The 20,968-nt window shown below is 41.4% G+C and overlaps 2 protein-coding genes across 32 annotated transcripts in view; one reads left to right on the top strand and one right to left on the bottom strand.

Annotated features, from left to right (window-relative positions):
* The window catches only part of CBLN4 (cerebellin 4 precursor), a gene marked incomplete at its 5' end in the record, with an annotated part of 575,839 nt that overhangs the window by 14,357 nt on the left and 540,514 nt on the right, over positions 1-20,968 (bottom strand). Inside the window, one exon of one of the 24 annotated variants that reach the window (XR_013824150.1) lies at positions 7,518-8,980. The exons of the other annotated variants lie outside the window; for them this stretch is intronic. Of the gene's footprint in view, positions 1-7,517; positions 8,981-20,968 lie in introns of those variants that run through there. 24 annotated transcript variants of the gene reach the window in all.
* The window catches only part of DOK5 (docking protein 5), a 1,081,787-nt gene that overhangs the window by 1,052,489 nt on the left and 8,330 nt on the right, over positions 1-20,968 (top strand). The gene's annotated exons all lie outside the window — the stretch shown is intronic.

The raw sequence follows: 20,968 nt of genomic DNA, 5'->3' as shown, positions 1-20,968 counted from the left end.
AATGGTGAAGCATCCCACGTGGGGACTAGCAAAGAGCATGCGCGCCTCTTCTAAAGGAACAGCCGTCCTTTAGGTCCAGCCACGTGGCACCACAAGGAAAAGGGAGACCAACATGGCCACATCTTTCAATAGAAACCAGAACTTCATCCTAGCCCTATACTGCCTTCACAGACATAACATTGGTGGGTAATACAGAAAGTTAAAGCTATTCTTAGCCATTTATTTTTGTCTTTATTTAAAAGCATAATAAATTAGAAATATGTGGTTTATTAAAGCAGAAAAGAGACTGGTGGAAAGGGTATTAGCTATAGCTCATGGTGTCAACAAGGAGTTTGCAGAGCTGGGCTGGGAAAATGGACCAGAGCTAAGGATTAGAGTTGGAGCACAAACCTGATTACAGGGTGGGAAAGCCCTGGTCCTGCCACCACTGCACGCTCACCAACATGCTGCTGGGCTCTGTCGCCACCATCGCCCTGCACTCTGGGCACAGGACACTGTCTCCACCTTACAGATGAATCCCAAATGCATCCTGCCTCTTCTGGGGGCACTTAGTAGCTGAGCTTAGCTGTATGCTCAAGACAAAGCTGCCAGGAATGAATGAGAACATGTGTCTGAGCTTTCATCATCCCGTGATCTTCTAGACACAGGACAGGGGTTCACATGCTTGGCGTGCATGAGCAAAGGGGCAAACATCTGCTATCTGCCGAGAGCAATATCTGATTAACAGCTTCTTGAAACGACAAAAAAAAAAATCCTATCTTATGTTAAGTGATATTTTTCTTTTAAAACATCCAATTTACTATGCTTTTAATAAAGAGGAAGTAATAAGATCAGTTGTGTCTTTGGGATCACTACTTTTTATTCATCAGTGTTAAGGTTCTACCTTTGAAAGTTACACAGGGTCGTAAAATAATAATACATCCCTTGTTTGAGAGGTTAGACAAAAACTTAATGGTCTCCCTGTGGGAGGTAAAAATAAAATTATCTAGATGACCAAGCAAAAGCCTTACAGCCACCTTTGTGGAGAACCAACCAGGAGGCCTTAGTGACAGCCTCCAGGTGGTATCAAAATCCAGCAGCTCAACCTTTTTAGGTTAGAATCACTGGGGAAGACTGAAAGGGTTTAAAAGTGCTGATGCTCAGGCCACCCCCAGAGCCTGGGATTTAACCTGCCTAGAATGAGGCCCAGCATCACTATCTGTTCAGTGTTCTTCAGGTGCTTTCCTGGTTGAGAACTACTGTCCTGAGACCAAGAAGCAGCAACTAGTCCCACAAACAAAGACAAAGGGGAAAAGTTATTTCTTTCAGGGGGGCACAAGATATCATCTTTCAAGAACATCCATCCGCCTGGCATGAAATTAGAGCCCTTTATTTGGGACAGGATGGATGGGATGACAAGTTTTATCAAGTCCAGAGGATGGGCAGTGACTGCTGAGCGCTGATGTAAAAATGATAATAATTGTGAGGCTGGAGTGAAGCCAAACAGGAGAAAGTACAGTGACCGAGGCCACCATGGGCGCAGGGAGAGCAGCTCCAGCAGGGAGACCAGGTGTGTGCCACCCCTGAGTTAAAGCATCTTCCACAAATGGGCTCAGGACCACTGATGGACACCGTGACTAGCTCTGACACAGCAGAGAATCTGGCTCTGTGAGAATGAGGCCACAGGCAAGTTGAAGTTTTGAAAGAGAAGCAAGACAGAAAAGAACCACAGTAGGGTCCTCAGAGTGTGACCTAGAGACTCCTGGAGGTCTTCCTTTTAGGAAGTCCACGAAGTCAAAACTAGGTTCATAATAACGTGGAGATGCCGTTTGCTCTTTTCACTGGACTGACATTTGCACGGGTGGTACAAAAGCAATAAGTCAACGCAATGGCACTAAATCAAGGCAGTGGGATCAAACAGGACTAGTGGCCACTGTGCTCTTCACTTCTAAGCACTCAGTAAAATATATATTTTTATAGATGCTATTCATATATATATGTGTGTGTGTATTCTACTGCCCTGTATACATGTGTCCATCAGTCTATCCATTCATCTATCTCTGAGAGTGAGTGCTTCCTTAAATTTTGTACCGTAGGCACCTCCCTTGCTTTATTCTGGGTCACACCCTGTTTTCTTCAGAGCACTTAATCACTATCTGAGATTATCTTGAATATTTACTTATTTTCTTCACCTCCAGTTTGTTAGATTTCAATTACTCCTTATGGGAGATTGATTACAAAAATGTCCCAAATTATCCCCTTTCCTGGGACCATGTCCTTTGCACCTCCTCCCAAAGAGGTAGAATCTGTTCCCTCACCGCGTTGAATTCAGGCTGGCCGCTGATTTGCTCTAGCCAACAGAATGCAGAAGAATGATAGTGGGTCAGTTCTCAGCATGGGTTCAAGGACCTTCCACTCTTTCTCTTGGAACTCGGATTTTACGAGGGGAACAAGCCCTGCTAAGTTGAGCATAAAAGACCACGCACAAGAGAGACCAGCTGTCCCAGGCAAGGCCATCCTAGACCAGCCAGCAGCTAGCCACCTTCAAACACATGAGCCCAGCCAAGGTTAGCTGAGCTGCCTGCCCTCTCTGGGGCTGACTTCAGGTGTATGAATGAGCCCAGGTGGGAGCAGCAAACAACCCACACGCCCTGTAGGTTCATGAGCAATAATAAACGCTTGTTGTTCTAGGCAGCTTCTTCATTATTGTTGATGATGGCTCACAGCATTGCTGTGGCAATAGACAATAGATTCACCCCTCCATTCCAAGAACCAAGAGTGGTGCTTGATACTCAGAAATATATTTGGGTAACCCCCCCCCAAAATTGGTGGATGTTAGAAAGAATGAAAAATGAACTAAAAACCCCACCTCTTTATACACTAGCCCAGTTACATTTTCTCAGCTTGGTCTAGAACTAACCTCAACCATATAATAAGTTTGTTCATGCAATTAATTCAGTTCTTCTGGGCATCCACACCAATTACTGGAAGAGACAAAGACCAACTTCAGAACAGACATTTCTACTAAATAAAAAGTATTCAAGTATTTATATCTACTCTCTCTCCCTGCAGAGTCTATAAATACACCAGCCCAGACAAGCTTTATTGGTGTTAGCTGAAGCAGACTGCAGCTAAGAGACAACTGTGGTTTTCCACTTCCCTTTGAGCCACTGCTCATACAGAATGAAGAATCCCCGGTTTTGTTTCTGCCTAATCATTTATTGTAATGCTGAAGGGAAGAAAATAAATCTTGGAAACTTTGACCAAAATCAGTTTAGTTTTTGCATTATCACAGCAGGAGAGGAAAACATGGGTTTTCATTTTTAAGGATAATCTCTCTTAAAGTGTGTACAAGAACTAGCTAAGTCTAAATAATATTAGGAACATTTGAAACGTTTTTAAATGGATTCAGGGCTGCACTGGTTTCTGCCAAAAGTCCGTTGGCTGCCAACTTTCATCTGCTCTCAGCGGTGGCAAAGGTGCTGAATACTCTGCAAATTGTAGATGCCATTGACTAATTCAGAGAAATTCCTGGCTTAGAACTTTTACAAATGAAGTTACCGCTTAAAGACTCCTGTTGTAGTTTAAAAAAAAAAATTAACAAAATTAATGTCTTCTTTGAATGCTATTATTGTTTTAATTAATTTCCATTCATAATGCACTATCAATTAAGTCAATTAAAATATTGGGCTTTTAATAGTAATTGAATATTTCATACTGAAGTGAGTTTCTCTCTGTGCGTGTGCTAACGACCTTCATGCATCTATACGTATGTCATGAGTTGTTTCCTTTTTCCTCCCTTCCTTTCTCCTTCCCTGTCTTTTTTTTATTGAATTATAGTTGACTTATAGTATTATAGTAGTTTCAGGTATACAACGTAGTGATTCAGTATTTTTATAGATTATACTCCATTTAAAGCTATTACAAAATAATGGCTATATTTCCCTTGTTGCTTATCTATTTTATACATGATATAAATATGCTTGTTGTTTATTTTATACATAGTAGTTTGTATCTCTTAATCCCATAGCCCTATCTTGCCCCTCCCCACCTCTCTCTGAGATAAAGAAGATGTGAGATAATAGAAATACAATGGACTATCACTCCGCCATAAAAAAGAATGAAATTCTGCCATTCGCAACAATGTGGATGGACCTAGAGAATATTATGCTTAGTGAAATAAGTCAGGCAGAGAAAGGCAAATATTCTATGTTATCACTGATATGTGGAATCTAAAAAATAAAACAAACAAATGTGTCAGTCAAAACAGAAACAGATTCACAGATATAGAGACCAAACTAGCGGCTCCCTATCTTTCTTCATCCCTCTCTCCTTCCTGCCAGCCTCTTTCCTCTCCCTCTTTTTTCTCCCCTCATCTCCCCCCCCCCTTTCTTTTCTCTCTCTGCTTTTTCTTTCTTTTCTCCTCCCCTCTCCTCTCCTCTCTCCCTCCCTCCCACCCCACGCCCTTTGGTGGCCACTTCCTAAGAGCCAGTGGATAAGAAAGGCTATTTCTTTCTGTAGCACTTTCACTCAGGTAACACACAGCACAGGCACAACATCTCTGAGTTGGTCTGTTTCCCGAGCTGACCATAGTAGATCCCGAACAGAAAATTTAATGTATCCAGGAATCACTCGACTTTTTAACTTTCCAATTGCAAACTGAATTCTTCCTTTTATATCTTAGAGGTCAGAAAAAAATTACATCTTTGGGCAACTTTCCCTTTTCCAGTTAACCTGCTTGCATATTTTCAGAATTTAATTTTACAGTTTTAAACTACCCATAAGGCTATGTGTGTTTTTGATATTCTGAAATACATCACAAATTTATCTTTGTTTTATGAACTGCCGGTTGAACACTAGATACCATCATTTGATCAATTTGTGTATTTGATCAATACATTTTACTTGTATCCATTTACATTAATCAGGACAAGTACTAAATTGGTATGCTAGTTCAATATGACTTCAGTTTAATCAATTTTATCAGTTGATTACCTCATTTAGTTGGTGTTTTCACTATGTAACTAACCTCAGGATTTAAAACTAGCTTTGTCATTCATTGGGAGCCCAAAATTAACTTGTATTTCTAACAAGAGAATGAGAAACAGCACAATTAGGATACTTGTTAAAGTAGATTTTAAATCAAAAAGATCAAAACATAAAATAATAACCTGACAGGGTTTAAAAATTATTGTGAATGTTGACCCAATACTGATGTGAATATCGTGAAATATCTACACTTATACATGCCTATTAAAAGGTTTATTTGCAGAAGTCTTTTGTAAGGTAATTTGATAATACATTTTATAATAACTGTAGAAATGTTCATAAACTTGATGATTGACCACAAGGAAATAAGAAACACTCCATCTAAAAAAATTGGGAAAATATCTGGGCATGAAGACGTCCATCATGGTGCTGTTTATAGTAGTAGTAAAATATTAAAATCAACATAAATGTCCAACAATAGGAGAATGACCAAATAAATTACAGTAATATGAAACTGATGGAGTTTTGTACAGCCATTAAAAATAAAAATCATGAAGACTATATAGGAACATGGAACATTCCTATACTAAAATGTTGTGTTATCTGTGTTATCATTTAATTTATATGAGAACCATACAGCTGTAACTATTTATCCAGTATGTGCTTAGTGAGAATGTGTCGGGCCCTGTGCTAAGAGCAACAGGCCAAGGCCGGCACGTAAAGCCAAACAAAATACGATCCCTGCCCTCTGATCTGGTCCACCTGCAGGAGCGTCCCCAGATCCCCACTTAAGAAATGTGTGCCTCTTCTTGAGATACTTAATCTCTTGCAGTCTGTTTCTTTCTCACCTGCAAAAACAGGGATCAGATGAGTGACCACCTCAAGCAGCGCTTCTTTGAGTATTTAGTAACTTTTTATATGTAATTTGTTTAATACAGTGCTTGGTGTGTTAGTTTGCCGGGGCAACTGTAACAAGGTACTAAAGACATCTACTGTCCCACAGTTCTGGAAGCTAGAAGTCCACAATCAAGGTGTGGGCAGAGCTGATTCCTTCTGAGGGCCATGACAGCATCTTTTTCATGCCTCTCCCTTCAGTGCTAGTGGTTTGCTGGCAATCTTTGGCATATGCCTCGGCTACCGGAAGCATCACCCTGATCTCCGCCTTCATCCTCATATGACGTTCTCCCTATGTGCATGTCTGTCTCCAGATTTTCACTTTTTTTTTTTTTTTTTTGCGGTACGCAGGCCTCTCACTGTTGCGGCCTCTCCCGCTGCGGAGCACAGGCTCCAGACGCGCAGGCTCAGCGGTCATGGCTCACGGGCCCAGCCTCTCCACGGCATGTGGGATCTTCCCGGACCGGGGCACGAACCCATGTCCCCTGCATCAGCAGGCGGACTCTCAACCACTGCGCTACCAGAGAAGCCCCAGATTTTCACTTTTTTAAGGATACCGTTCACACTGGATTAGGCCCACTCTAGTGACCTCTTATTAACTTGGTTACCTCTGTAAAGACCCTTTCTCCAAAGGCCACATTCTGAGGTACTGGAGGTTAGCACTCCAACGTATGCATTTGGTGGGGGGCTCAGTTCAACCCATAACACTTTGTATATTGTAAGCTTTCAACAGATGTTGGCTACTATCGTTACTATTACTACCAATATTGTTAAGAGTAGTGGCCATAGAATATCATGATAGGGTGTGTGGTAAAACCAGACGTGTTACCAAATAAGACGAAAGCAGTTGATTTGCTAGGGTGGTGAGGTTCTTAGTGATCAGGGATTTTTTTTGTTTCCTTGTTTTGTTTTTGTCGCTCTTATTTTAAAATTTCTATAATGCCCATCCTTCCACAGAGTTTGCGCTATTTAAAAGGGAGGAAATCTGGAACATCTCTTAAATATAAGCAATGGCCATTCAAACATAAATGCAAATTCCCACACTTCCCTCTGGTTCCCATCTTCGTAATATTGTCTCTCCCTCTCAAATAGAAACACTGATGAAAAGTCCAGCTCCCTGGTGGACAAGGAGCGAGGTTCTCTTTCCCTTCATTCTATGCTCTCCAGTCTTTAATTATATAACAGCAGCCTGCTCACCTGCCTTTGTGTCAGTTCCTAGGATTTTATTTCAACATGTCTGCTTTTCCTGGCCAGAAGAACAAGGTGTAGGTTTTAGATTTCTCTCATCTCTCCTGACCACAGTGTAGTGATTATGACATACGTTACTGCCTATAGATTCCTTACAGGAAAACGGTCTTCAGGCCAAGTGACAAAATCTTTGCCTTTTTTAGAGTTATTCTTTTCTCTCACCATCTTTTTAAATATTTATTTTCCTCCAGGTATTTTATCTTCCTAGTGTCTCACCATCCTTGAGTTAGGACCCAATGTTTTGTTTTCAGAAAAAAGTACCTTGGATTGTGTGGTTTTCAGATTAAGAAGAAATAAATGGGGCTTCCCTGGTGGCACAGTGGTTGAGAGTCTGCCTGCCGATGCAGGGGACACGGGTTTGTGCCCCGGACCGGGAAGATACCACATGCCGCGGAGCGGCTGGGCCCGTGAGCCATGGCCGCTGAGCCTGCGCATCCGGAGCCTGTGCTCCGCAACGGGAGAGGCCACAGTGGTGAGAGGCCCGCGTACCTCAAAAAAAAAAAAGAAAGAAAGAAATGATAAAGCTAACCATCATTTTGGAGTATTTGAAGAGCCATATTTTAAAAAAATATTATTCCATAGATTATTCAGCTAAGATTCAAAGGCTACATAAATCCACATTAAGAACTGTGTCTGTGAGGAATATTTAATTTCAAGTAATAGAAAATCCAACTGAAAATAGACTTTTCCTTACAGGGTCCTTGTGACTACATTAAACACACCTGGTAATCCAGGATAATCTTCCCATCTCAAGAGCTTAGCTTCATCACATCTGCAAACCTGTTTTTCACACGTTAGGTTACAGTAGCCACCGAGTTCCAAGATTAACGCACAAACACGTCTGGAGGGGACATTATCCTCTCCACCACATTATTCTTGTTAGATGGGGAAACAATATGAAGATATGACATCTTCCAATAATATTCATAAGTTTACTTTCATTCCAGTCAATTTCCCATTGAGATATTTCTGCAATTAATGAAATACTATGTATGTATGTATTAGTCAGTTTTGACTAACACAGAGGACTGGCACTGCCAAATACAAAAACAGGGAAAAGATTACCTTACCTGACAAAGGAACTCATCTCACTAATAATAAACAGAAGCATATGCCAAGAGAAACATGGGAACGTGAAATAAATGGAAAATTCATAAAATTAAAGCATAAAAACTGCTTGTATCAGTCAGGGTCCAACCACAGACACAGAACCAGTAGGAGATATACATTAAGGGTTTGGGGGTCTTTTTATGTTATGGAATTTTGCATAGCTTTTTAAAAATTCTGTATTGGACTATAGTTGATTTACAATATTGTGTTAGTTTCAGGTATATTAAAGGTTTTATTGCAAGGAGTTGGCTTAGGCAACTGTGGAGCTGGCAGATCCAGAATCCACAGGGCAGGCCGTTGAGAAGGGCTGGAACTCTCAGGCACAGGCTGAGGCCACTGTCCACAGACAGAATTTCTTCTTGACCAAGAAGCCCCAGCCCTGCTCTTAAGGCCTTTCAACAGACTGGGTCAGGCCAACCACGTTATCCAGGATAATATCTCTTACATAAAATAAACTGATTATAGACTTTTATCACATCTACAAAGTAACTTCACCACTACAGTTAGATAAGAGTTTGGTTGAATAATTGGGGACTGTAGCTTAGCCAAGCTGATGCATCTAACAGACCATCAGAATGTTCAATCATACTAAAAATCTAGGAGGCAAACATGAAGTTGAAACATATATTGTTTTCACCTAATAAGATACAAACTGTCTTAAATAAGACACTGTTAATGTGAGGGTGAGGCAGAAGACAGTCCCCGGGACCATATGTCATGAGCCCTTCTGTCTGGCAGTGTTCCTGACATCTCTGGGTCCCTGCAATTTGAGAAAGAAATTTCATGTGCAAAAAAACAGAGTATCAGTTAAATGGGTTATTATTCATCCATATGATGGGGTACCCGATGATCATTAAACACTGAGTTAAGGACAGTATTTCATGGAAAATGTTCACAATGTACCAAGTGAAAGAGCACGTTAATAAATATCATACACATTCGATTTTGTGCAATTATGACTAAAAAGGGTGGAAGTCTCTACTTCAAACTTGAACCATAATTGTTTCTAGGCAATAGCACAATGAAAAAAGCTTAATTTGTGATTTTAGCATTTTACAATTTTTAAAACGAACATGCACTGATTATGAAGTTAGGCAGACTGAATTTGGGGTCTGTTATAATATTGAGGAGTTAGGTAAAGCCATTGTTTAGAGAATCCTGAATATCTAATAACTGGAGGATTAACACCCATTCATCTATTTAATCACTTAACCATGAATTCATTCAACAAATACATTCTACCCTTTGACTCTATGATAATGACTGTGGACGCCATGGATATACAACAGTGAGCAAAACAAATTCAGTCCCTGCCCACGTGGAGCTTAGTGGGGAAAAGGAAAAATCATCAAAGAATCACCCAAGTACATGTATACTTATAATCTATGGTAAGTGCAATGAAGGAAACAGACAGTGCTATGAGGGTCCATGGCAAGAATACAATATTCATACTAAAAGTTTAAATTATTATCTAATCAAAATATATAGTGCCTGTGTGTGTGTGGTGGTGTATACTGGGTGTTGTCACCAGCATCCTCATCGCAAATGAATACTCCAAAACTAGGAAAAGGAAATTATAGAAAAAATATCTAGAAATACCAGAAGAGACTGAAAATCCTTCCAAAGTAATATTGAAAGAACAATTGAACCACTGCCTAATGAATCTTGGCTAACTGGCTGAAGCTCTGAGTGGTACACACCCAAAGATTTAGAGTTTTCCCCTGTGCTCCTATCATTCACGCATTTTCCCCCAGGATCTGAAAGATAAATCTGACGAGCTCTGGGTAAACACTGGCTAAGACTCTACAGTTCCTGGTACGGGAAGGCGACGTGACATTCCCTGTTATCATCGGGTCTCCTATTAGGCAGCCTCGGCAAGGAGTCTGGATAGATTAACATGCCAGGCTGGAGGCTTGGTGATAATTCAGACTGGGGTTGAGTTGAAGCCACCACTCAAACAATTGGGAGTATACAGCCATGCATGGATTCCTTTTGAACTGCAGCAAAAGTGAGAAGAGAGGGGCTTCCCTGGTGGCGCACTGGTTGGGAGTCCGCCTGCCCATGCAGGGGACACGGGTTTGTGCCCCGGTCCGGGAAGATCCCACATGCCGTGGAGCGGCTGGGCCCATGAGCCATGGCCGCTGAGCCTGCGCGTCCGGAGCCTGTGCTCCGCAACGGGAGAGGCCACAACAGTGAGGGGCCTGCGTACCACAAAAAAAAAAAAAAAAAGTGAGAAGAGGAATAGGGTTTTGAACTCTGGCATAATGAATCAGATCACGCAACTGGAGCCTTGCCTACTAATTAGGCTGATAATATCTTCCCCTCTAGGTGAGACCTGAATGGTGCTCCTTTTGGATGCGTCAGAAATAGGATTGCAAAGAAGGGTTCATGCACAATTAGGGAAAATAGATCTTGTGCAAAGATATTTTGGCATACGTGGCCATAGTGATTGCTTCCTCACTTCCTCCAAGATGCAGTTTGAGTGCATTATTCCTCCTTATATAGCTGCAGCACAGGGAGAGATCGTATCCTTAGAATGAGAAACTAGATTTAGAGACAAACTATGATTTTTTGCTAGTGGAGACCTATCTGTCCAATATTGCTTTAATAACAAAACAAACTTCCAGGAATTTTATGGAATTTTCCCTTCACCATCTGCGTTAGGCAGAATTCCAGAATGACCCCCAAGATCTCCATGCGTTGGTGTGCGTGCCCAGCCCATAATACCGACAGAGCCCTTCTGAAAGGCTCAAAAGACAGAGATAGGAGGAAGAGAAATCTGAAGCAGCAGAAGATGCTTTCCTGTTGGCCTTGAGTAAGAAAACCGCTGTGCTGTGGAGTGGACCACGTGGTAGGCAACATGGGAGCTGAGGACCTCAGTCCTTTAACTACAATGAACTGAATTCTGACAGCAGTCAGGGAGCCTGGAAGAAGACCCCAACCTCAGATGAGACCCCAGCCCTGGCTGACACCTTGATCACAGGCTTGTGAGACCCTGAGCAGAAGAACCAGCTAAAACGTATCAGACTCCCAACCTAAGGAAAACGAGAGATAATAAGAAGTGTGTTGCTTTGAGCTGCTAAGTGAAAAAAAATTTTTTTTATGCAGCAACAGAAAGCAATGCACCATCCTTGCTCCCCTTCCATTTTATTAATTAGGTGAACTATTTCTTCTTCCGCCATCACAACTAGAAATGTGTCCAAAGACTGCTGATCTGAGTACAACATAAATGCAAAAATCATCCCCAGTCATCCGTTTTAGCAATTTAAGACTAATGTTCAAACTGAGATCATTTCTTTGGGTTGAATCTCTTAACTAAAGACTAGCAATATTACAGAAGTCAGTGTCTAGAACTTAGTTAACTGAATAATATTCAAGATAACTCACATTACTGATTTTCTTGCTCTGTGCCATTCATTGCGCTTAGCTCTTCATTACATTTTCTCATTTAATGGTCCCAACAACCCTGTGAGTTGGGAGATGTAGGAGCCTAATTTATGGATGACGAAACTGCAGTTTAGAAAAAGTTAAGTAACCCGCCAAGGGGCGTGTGGTTAGTAGGTGGTAGAGACCCCATTGAGACGCCGTCCACCTGCTACTCCAGCCCCACTTATGAGCTACAAGTGACAGGCTGTGCTTCTCACCCTCCCGCAACAAAACCACTCTTAACCTGGAAAGTAAATGCGTCACCACAGCAGATGCCTCTTGCTTGACTGAACAGCAGATGTTGACAATTCCTTCTTTATTTCTTTTTTGCCCCTGCAGGCTTTTTAGTGGGATCCAGATCTCTAGTATGGTTAAGTGATTTTTGCTTATGTATCATTCTAATATGTTTACTTAGTCACCTTAAGGAAAAAAAGGGGGGGGCAGAAGAAACCCCACAGCTGGCGGGGGAATTTGCAACTGGAGAGGATCACTGCCCGCTGTCTGCTTTGCTTGACCTGGGCTCCAGGGTTTTCACTGCTCAGCTCAGACACATTTTCTTGACTCCCCAGTTTCCTTATGAAGCAGAGTGAGGCACTGAATCATTTTCCAACAACAAAAAAGCAGGTCTAATATTCCTAAGTTGATGAGGCCCTGCTAGATCTGATGACCTTTTGTTGGGATGTCATTTACAATATGATTAAATTATTCTCCGTGGCTGAACTGATAACTACAGCAGATATATATTCCTCCAGAGGCAGCAGAAAAATCTGCTGCTTTACCCTCTCGTGCACTGCAGAGATCTTTTGCAGGCAGATTACAGATTTTCGGTTTGGGGTTTGAAAAGGTGACCCTTGTGATGATGACTTTTTTCCCAAATCTATTTAACTGCTATCATTTTTCTCCAATCTGATTAACTATATCTATATGACTATACCTTAAAAGGCTATGTATTTATTTAATCTATTAGGAAAAATGGAAAAAGTTAAAAGAATGCTAGTCAAATTTCTTGGACTGTTTTTTTCCTGGCAAGTAAGAAAAGTAATTGACATTTCTGAGCATTGTCTATTTGCTATGTTAAATGTTGTATATGCATTATTTTATTTAATCTTGACAATAACATGTGAAGTATAATCTTTGCATTTAGCTTATATTTTGAAGGCCTCCTGTGTGTTAAATACTGTTCAGATATCTTGGAAACAATAAGTCCTGCTCTCAACAAATTTATCTTTATATGAGGAAAATGAGACACAGACAGATTAAGTAGGATTTCCAAGTGTCCATATCTTGTGCCTGGAACTTAATAGGTGGTCCATAAATGTTGAATGTATAAAACAGAATCAGGTTTGATCCAGATCTGCCTCTTTCCACAGCTCAGGCTTTGTTCGGGGCGGGTGGTGGTGGTGGTGGTGGTGGTGGTGGTGGTGGTGGTGGTGGGTGGGTGGGTGTGTGGGTGGGTGGGTGTGTGTGTGTGTGTACTATTCAGCCAGAAAAAAGAAGGAAATCCTGCCATTTGCAAGAACAAGTGTAGATCTTAAGGGCATTATGCTAAGTGAAATGTCAGACACAGAAAGACAAACACTGTATGATCTCATTTACGTATGGAATCTAAAAAAAACAAACTCACAGAAAAAGACATCAGATTTGTGGTTGTCTGAGGCACGGGTGAAGGGTGGGGGAATTGGGAAAAGGTGGTCAAAAGGTAAAAATTTCATGGATTCAGACTGTTCCCACCAAAGTATATCATTAACAATTCTCTCAGTAAATTTGGGAGAGGCTAACTTTCTTAATTTGAATATACCTAAAAATGCCTTTTTGTCCTGTTTTCTTTAATAATTTTATTGATGCATGCGAACATAAAGAAACAGTGCAAACCATAATGGTGTAGTTCAATACATTTTTAAAAATAATAATAGTAATAATAATAAAATCTTAGATAACCAACACCCATATCAAGAAATAGAAGCTCACCAGCATCTCCGAAGCCCCCATGTGTCTCTGAGTCACTGCCCTTTCTTCCCACCTCAAAGATGATCTCTCTCCTGACTTTTTACCCCATACTTCAGTTTGCCTGTGTTTGAACTTCAAGTTAATGGACGAAGGTCGTTTTGAACGTATTTATATTTTGGATCTTTCTAACTTGTTTTAGTATCTCACGTCTCATGGGGGTGCAAATTCTCCCCTTAGCTGTGTCCCTCAACTCTCATGAGGGACAGATGACTGTCCCTCATGGTGGATCATATCCTCCTGTAATTTTTTATTATGAGCTTCTATTTGGGACAGGCATATATTCTTTTTCCTCTTGGATTCCCATGTGTCCTGGGCTTGGAAGAATCCATGTCGAAGAGTTTGTGTGCTCTGACGTGCACTGACTGCTTGGAATGGTCTAAGGTTATATGAACTGACCTGGCTTCAGATTCCTACCCTGCTGTTGGTAAAATTTCAGATTCCACACCTGTGCATCATACGTGAGATCAAAATATACATACTTCTGGCAAATCCCCAGTACTTGCTATAACTTGCCTCCTATATAACTTTTTTCAAATTGACGCAAATATTTTTATAAATTCAAAACCAAACTCTCTGTATGATGATGCAGACATCGTAGTTATAGGTTACCTGACATAACTTCACGTCCCACATGTTACAGAGTTTTCATCAAGAATTTATTCCCAGTTAACACATGAACATGTCTTTTGTTCATGGAACTCACTAAATGGGGTCCAGATGCCTAAAAGGATGGCATATGTTCTACAAACAGATACAAATAATGAACTAGTAGATTTCCCTTTGGGCAGGCATGGTGAACCTAATTTCTTCTTCTTAGTGTCCAGACCCCTACTCTCCTTTACCAACTTTTCTTTCTGCTTTCCCATCTGGAAATTTTTCTTAGTTGTGTCACTACAGTCCTTTCCCTTTTAGCACCTCCCAGCCTTTGCTAATGACAGTCCCACCCATGAAAAACCCTATCCTCTCAACTATACTTTTCATAATATTCCTAAAGCCTACCGTAAAACTTTTCTGAAGAACTGTAACTTTTCTCTAACTCCCTTTGTTTATGCTAAGAACATCCATGCCTCACAAAATGTGGTTTAATTATTAACGCAGACCTACGTCAGCAGCATCTGCTTGGCACTCTCTTGGCTCAGGGTGGACCAATATGCTCCTTAATTCTTTCAATGAAGATCTGGAGTCTCCTTCTTAGGACCACGTTGTGTGTGCAGTGGTCCTCTTTAACCATACGGTTATCTTCGTAGAGGTACTGTTGTGACACACCTTTCACGGGATGGGCATTGCTTCTGGGTCAACCAGTGGGATGCTTGGTACAAATGGCATCATCTCCACTTAAATGAAGAACAGGATGCTGGGCTGAAAGGAATACGTCTTAATTTAAATAGCATCTTTCACAGCAGTCTTTTTCTTGGTTCACCTGCCAGGTAACAACCTCCAAATTGGGTCCATTCTTTCAGCTCAGGATACCCAGGGTTAATGTCCCTCTCGTCTTCCCGTGTCCTTTAGTTTTCTAGAATGTTCTGCCTCGTATCCCATTTGCCCATCACACCATAATCTTCATTACTTCTTTTACATTTACTTCCTTCAGTTAGGGAGCCCATAATTAGTTCATTAGAATATGACATCAACATTTTAGAAAATGCTAATTCCCTCTTTCTCCAGGTAAGAAAATTCCAATCTTCAGCCTAATTGCCTTTCCCTATAAAGGAAGGAATGTTTTCACTTTCAGAGAAAGTCACCTTCATCCTTACACTTCATTTATGTAGGAGATAAAAAGTGATTTTAAAAAACTCAGTTGATTGCTCATGTGCTGATATGATCTCATGATGTAACAAATGCAAACACTATCATTCTCGACAGCATTCATTCAAGACCTACCATGTGCAGGGAGGTTGCTCTGCCTAACACTGCCTTATGACAGGTGTTACATATCCCATTTCATTATACGCTCCCTAAGGATAATGTCCATGTCATGGTCACCACTTAAAAATCAGGATGGATCCCACGCAAAGTTTGGGTCAGACGTGGAGGCTGATGATGCCACACACACCCCAGGAGGGTATGTAAAGGTTTATTATTTATGTAACTGAGGTCTCTGGGAAAGCAGGGCCAGCATCTCGAGCAGGTCAGAAAGCGCTTGAGAGCAAAGAAAAGAGACTGCCCTGGGGTTTTTTTTTTTTTTTTTTTTTTTTTGCAGTATGCGGGCCTCTCACTGCTGTGGCCTCTCCCGTTGCGGAGCACAGGCTCCGGACGTGCAGGCTCAGCAGCCATGGCTCACGGGCCCAGCCGCTCCACGGCACGTGGGATCCTCCCAGACCGGGGCACGAACCCGTGTCCCCTGCATCGGCAGGCGGACTCTCAACCACTGCACCACCAGGGAAGCCCGATGCCCTGGGTTTTTATTAAGGGTAAGGATGCAGCCAGGGTGAGAGTTCCCTCCCAGGCAGGGGCTTGCATGGTTTCAATGTCCCACTGGTGCCAAAGGCAAGAACAGCAAGCTTCCCTATACAGATGTGGGCGCAAGGGGAAGAGAGAGAGCAGAGGCTTAAAATCTATCAGCAGCCAGACTTCAAAAAATGGAATCAGGAATTTGGATTAGGAATCTTTTTTTTTTCTCTAATATCTGATGGAAACTCAAAGAGTAAGTTCTTTGTAAGAGCATTAAGCTCGATCACTCCACCCAAAATGCAATGCTTTTGGAAAACCAAGCTGACACTTGTTGAGTCCGTCCAGCCTGTTTCTGCTGCCACTACTCTCCCTTGATGTCTGAAAAATGCCTTCTTTCATAGTTAGTCTTGCAGCTCTGCTCCAAAGGGAGGTTCAGTTCTGTCTGTTGATTTCCTTGGAAGTCTCACTTCTTCCGGCAGGATCTAAGATGAGGTCAGCAGTGTGTTCCCTATTTACTATGTGATCTCATCCCCCAGAACCCGAGATGAATTGTGAGTTCAACAATCACTCTCTGTCTCTTCACTTCCCCATCAGCATCCCCTGGTTGATCTGTGCTGAAGCTTATTATCCTTCAGGTTGTGTAGGAAAAAAAGAAAATGTATCAAATCTATTTCCTCCCCCAAATAAAAATGCAAAATGTACATTTTATACTTCCTCAATCTCCTTTGATGTTCACATATTCTAGGCTACATCCGACCCTTAGAAACTTGTGTAATTGTAATCACAGAAATTAACATTAATTTTATCATCATCACCATTTTGCATTCAGATAAATACCTAGCTTGACAAAAATAGGGCATTTATATATATGTACATATTTACACACATTGCCAAGATCTGAACATTTATGTCCCTTCAAAATTCGTATATTGAAACCTAACCCCCCAAAGTGATGGTATTAAGAGGTGGGGCCTTTGGGAGGTAAGTCATGAGGCAGAGCCCTCATGAATGGATTAGTGCCTTTATAAAAGTGTCCAAGAAATGTCCCTTGCCTTTTCCACCATGTGAGGTTTCAGCAAAGAGATAGTCATCTAGGAAGTAGGCTCTCATCAGACACTGAATCTGCCAGCTCCTTAACCTTAGACTTCCCAACCTCCATGAACAATTTCTGTTGTTTATAAGCTACCCAGTCTGTGGTAGTTTGTTACAGCAGCCTGAACGGACTAAGACACACACACTTGCTACATGTTGGTTTTACGTAAACACTCAAACCAATGAATTACACGTAGGGTAGAGTCTAAATGGCCCTAAATCTTAAACATGGCCCTTATTCAAGAAAATATACTCACTGACTTTTTTTTCTCTCAGACTCTGAAAGCATCAATTACATTTGGTCATGAAAAAAATAATAACATGAATGATAACCTAAAATTTTCAGCCAAATAAACACTGGGATCATTATATTATTAACCCTGATACCCTGAGAAATTTATTTGGCAGTCACAACCTCTCTGAAAGGATTGAGTAAACTTTTAAATACCTGGTAGAAATGCACTGTGTGTATTTCCCAAGGTACCCCTGAGGTTTAGATTATTTCAGTTGATAGTTTCTGAGAGGAAAAAAATAATAATAAAGCATTTTTTCTCCTTCTTCATACCCAAAGTTCTTAGAGAAGAATTAATTGAGGGGGTTTAATTAATCTACTTTGGTTTTAGAACTGTCTAATTGTAATTAATCAGAGAACAAACTCCTTGTACATAATTTTCATTTCCAAAGTCATGCACTAAATATCTTTGATTTTTCATGAGTTTGCCAGTGGAAGTTCATTCTTCTTGTCAAGGAACCCACTCTTACAGCAACAATTCATCTTACCCTGCTGGCCTCTTGATTACAGCAAGCAATTTGGATCCAAAGTTTCAAAGCTAAAGGAGCTTTATATGGAAAAAGAAAATACACTTTATTCCTAACTGACATTGTCAGCTGTCAACCTATCAATGATTGACATATTTCATTTTCTCAAATTCAAAAAAGCTGTTTTCTAACATCTAAAAATTGATTCTGAATTGTACATATGGTGTTATCCTATTTGTTCATTCAACAATGACTACCGCTCTATCTAGAGATGTGATTCTGTCAGTATCTAAGTACATACTTATATCTGTATCACTGGTGACATAATTATAAGAAGAGCTGTGGGGCTTCTCTCCAGGGATAGGATTAGAAGAGACCCATAGTACATTTTATATCTCCACATTGTTTGAGGAATTCACAATCATGTTTATGAGGTATAAGTCTCAGTCTAAACTCAAGTGTACAAAAAAATATTTTCTCATTGTGTTTTATTTCTGCAACAGAACACACAAACACACCTAGTGTTGAATCAGGAGCTAGAAAGTAAGTCAACAATCTAGATTTTTGCACTTTCTTCCTGTCACCTTGGAGTCTACAGACACCCTTGTTCCCGTCTGGCTTTTATCTGCTAGTCCATGGAACCAGCTGCATCCCCCTCTTCCTGACTGTGAAGACTCTTCACACCCTCTGGATGTCCTTAAACCAACTGTTCCCAGACATGTGGGAGACACTTTCCATGTCCTTTGCTGCCATAGCTGGCAGAAAACTCTATGAGGCTCAACTGCTCAAACATATGAAGATACACAATAAACAAGATAAGGTCAGAAAGTATGAACTGCTGGGAAGGATATTAAAACTGGATATTATAATAGGGAGTGTGAGTGGGGTGGGGCACTTACTTCAGAGGGGGCAGTCAAGGATGGCTTCTTGGAAGTGGTGCTATTTGAGTTGAAGTGCCCTCTGCTGTCTCCTTCATAAGATCGTAAATTTAAGGTAGGACATGATCATTGAAGAGCTCAAAGACCTGGCTTGAAGGGGGTACAAAATGGTGCGACAACTGGTGTCCAGGCAGCAGATATTAATCAGTCATCACATCTGGGCATGAGCTACTGGGAGGAATAAGTCCCATCGTTTGTTTTCTCCATCCTTGTCAGAGCCCATTCCATTCAACCTCCATAGGTAAAGAGTCTAAGAGCACAAGCTGGGGTCCTGTGCTCCCCCACTGACTAGGGAAGACCGAGGTATCTTTATTTCTAATTTCACCAATAATTCTCCAAAAGGGAGCTGCACTACAAGTTACCCCACCAAAAAGTGGTGAGTGCACTATGGAAATGGATACCAAGCAGCCAGGAACCACAGATAGCTCTGCGTGTTCTCAGGGCACACGAAAGGCGTTCTACTATTTGACTTGCTAAACAATCACTGCAACTTTTTACAATCTCATCAGTATCTACAACTAGGATCCCACTGCAGCTCCACTTAGTATATTCCATTTTGAGGAGGAAATCTGTCATTCTGTGTATTATTGGCTCAAGACATCATGAAGTGTCTTCCCTAAGAATGGACTAATATAAAATTATTGCCTGCCCTCCCCCAAATCTTGCTTAAGAAGGTTGGTAAGTAGAACTAAAAATAATAAAAATGAGGCAGACATCTTGATCATCCCAAGGAAGTTTATTTGCAGAACAACCCAAAGCCCTTCCCCTAACATAGCAGACACCTGTGCTCTCAGTGCTGAGACAGACTATGGAGTTGGAAGGAAAGACCTGGGTCTGACTTTTGTCTTTTTTCATCACTAATAATAGGGTTTGGGCTACTTAATACCACTAAAGCCCCTTTCCTTATCTTTTAAGCAGGAAAATAATATCAAAACGTGGGTTTGTGTGAGAGCAAATAATGTAAGGTCTGCAAGAAGGAAGTACTTAACTGCACATCGTCTAGTGCTAGTCACTGATACCCATGTTCTAAAGCCAATCCTTTCCAGCAACTTAGCATCTGTGCCGAAGAAAACTGACCACAGCGAGGGTTAAAACTATATAGATGGGCTTCCCTGGCGGCGCAGTGGCTGAGAGTCCGCCTGCCGATGCAGGGACGCAGGTTCGTGCCCCGGTCTGGGAGGATCCCACATGCCGCAGAGCGGCTGGGCCCGTGAGCCGTGGCCGCTGAGCCTGCGTGTCCGGAGCCTGTGCTCCACAATGGGAGAGGCCACAACAGTGACAGGCCCGCGTACCGCAAAAATAAAAAACTATAGAGATGCTCTAAACTCTGACTCTTCCTTCATTTGAGCTCTTTCCTTACCTTAAAGTTGTTTTTTTCCCTTCTATAAGCTAAATCTAAATTATATTTGCTTGTATTGTCATGAAACTGCATTTTACAAGTTATACTTATGCTTAGATTTTAGTCTTCTATTAGATGGCTTTGGGGTGGGGGGTGGCCTCGAGCAGATTAAACTGGATTTACACATCCCAAGCAACCCTGTATGGCCAGTAATCCTGTATAACGTTTACAATCTCTGAAGAGCACTGGTCTATTTGATTGAGGAATTTAGGCCTTCTAAAAATTTTGCATTCCATCCATCTTCACCTTGACACGATCTTCTGTTCCAAAAGTCACCACTTAGGTTATTTTCCAAAATAAACACATCATTTACAAACTATAAAGCTCCTGGGACTTCCCTGGTGGTGCAGTGGTTAAGAATCTGCCTGCCTATGCAGGGGACATGGGTTCGAGCCCTGGTCCGGAGAAATCCCACATGCCACGGAGCAACTAAGCCCATGCCCCACAACTACTGAGCCTGCACTCTAGAACCCGCAAACCGCAACTACTGAGCCCACATGCCACAACTACTGAAGCCAGCATGCCTAGAACCCATGCTCCACAACAAGAGAAGCCACCGCAATGAGAAGCCTACACGCTGCAATGAAGAGTAACCCTGCTCGCTGCAACTAGAGAAAGCCTACGCGCAGCAATGAAGACCCAACGCAGCCAAAGATAAATAAATAAATAATTTATATGTAAAAATGAAACTATAAAGCTCTTTAGAACTGGCACTAAGTCTTCTCATTGGACAAAC

Source organism: Stenella coeruleoalba, assembly GCF_951394435.1.
Source record: "Stenella coeruleoalba genome assembly, chromosome: 15".
NCBI lineage: Eukaryota > Metazoa > Chordata > Mammalia > Artiodactyla > Delphinidae > Stenella > Stenella coeruleoalba.
Note: the sequence above shows the minus strand (reverse complement) of the source record. Positions and strands in the feature narration are given on the sequence as shown.